The sequence below is a fragment of the Vicia villosa genome, linkage group LG4, assembly GCF_029867415.1.
Source record: "Vicia villosa cultivar HV-30 ecotype Madison, WI linkage group LG4, Vvil1.0, whole genome shotgun sequence".
NCBI lineage: Eukaryota > Viridiplantae > Streptophyta > Magnoliopsida > Fabales > Fabaceae > Vicia > Vicia villosa.
In genome coordinates, this window is record NC_081183.1 from 83,368,365 (window position 1) to 83,370,251 (window position 1,887).

The window sequence follows — 1,887 nt, forward strand, 5'->3', positions numbered from 1 at the left end:
CCAACATTCCCACTATGGAGGAATACCAAGACACTTTGGCTAAGATGAGGACAGAAAAAGATGCTTGGGAAGAAAAGTTTCGTAGCACTGAGGTGGAAAATAGAAAGTTGAAGAAAAGAGTGAAAGATCACGAAGAAACTCTCTATTATCAAGATGGATGGCTCATGAGCAAAGATGAGAAGATTCGCCAGAAAGACGCTGCAATCAAGAGGTACATCAGAGAAAGCAAGAAAAATCTGGAAGGCTCGACAAGCAACGCTCCGACTCCTGATGATTGGAAGAATGTTGTTGACAAGCTGAGAGCTGAAAAGGCCGAATTGAAAGCTTACTATGGGAAAGAAATCATGAAGCTCAAGCTGCACAATGCATTTGGTTCTTCGTCTGATGAAGATGTTTAGGATTTGTTTAGATTTTTATTTATCATTTGCTTTTGTAAGGAGCTACGCTCCAATGTTGTAACATTTCCCATTATTGCAATAAAAAAAATAAAAAAAAAATAAAAAAAATGAATGAATAAAAGATTTGTTTGTGTACAAGTGTTTGCAAGGAAATAATCTTTAAAATATTTGGAAAAATCATAAATTTCTTTTTGCATACATCATTCTGCATATCGAGTCTGTTGTATAGAGTCTCATCTTTTGGATCTTTCTCCAATAGATCGTCAAGCTGTCGCGTCTCAAAGTTTCTCGACCGCGCTCGCAATCAGATCACAGATACAATACTCGTTCAAGCAGAAGAAGAGTAATGGAACACTCTGAACAAGAGAATATTGAGCTTCGTGGTACAGTGACCACTCTTCAGGAAAAGTTGGAAAGTCTCACTACTTTGGTTGACTCCTTGATGGCCGCACAGAATCAGCCGCCGCCACCTAACAGTCAAGCGACAGTAACATCTGAAGTCACTACTCCGGTTTCTACAGTTGCATTCGGTATTCCATCTTTCTCCATGCCAGAAGGTTGGGGCCCGCCTTTCAGCTTTGGTACAGGTTTCCGTCATAATTTCTCTGGGGTTCAAACAGCTACAACTGAAGCGCCTGCTGCACAAGGTTCAGCGTTTATTCCACATTTATGGGTAACCTTTTCCCAAATCACTATGGCACTTTCTCAACCCACTATGACGGTTCCGACCCCTACGGTTCACACTGTTCCTTATGACGGTAATGAGATTTATCATGATCAGGGTGATAGCACGAATCAGCGTAACCTTGTGGAAGATCTCCAAGAGCAGTTCAACAAGATTCAGCTGGAAGTTAAGGCTATCCGTGGGAAAGATTTGTTTGGAAAAAATGCCCAGGAGCTATGTTTGGTTCCCAGTGTACAAATACCAGCTAAATTCAAGGTCCCAGACTTTGAGAAGTATAAAGGTAGTTCTTGTCCGCAAAGCCATCTTGTGATGTATGCCAGAAAGATGTCTACTTATGCAGATAATCATCAGTTGCTTATCCATTACTTTCAAGACAGTTTGACTGGTGCCGCACTGAAGTGGTACACAGGCTTGGATAGCACTAGTATTCGAACATTCAATGACCTAGGTGAGGCCTTTGTCCGACAATACAAGTATAACTCGGATATGGCTCCAGACAGAGATCAGCTTCGATCCATGGCTCAGAAAGACCATGAAGCTTTCAAAGAATATGCCCAACGATGGAGAGAAACCGCTGCTCAGATTAATCCACCCTTAAAAGAGAAAGAGATGACAAAGATCTTCTTGAATACTCTCAGTCCGTTTTATTATGAACGCATGATTGCTAGTGCTCCAAGTGATTTCACCGAAATGGTAAACATGGGGATGCGTCTAGAAGAAGGAGTCCGAACCGGACGTCTAACTAAAGAAGGTGGATCTTCAAGCGGAACCAAAAAGTTCGGAAGTGGTTTCCCAAAGAAGAAG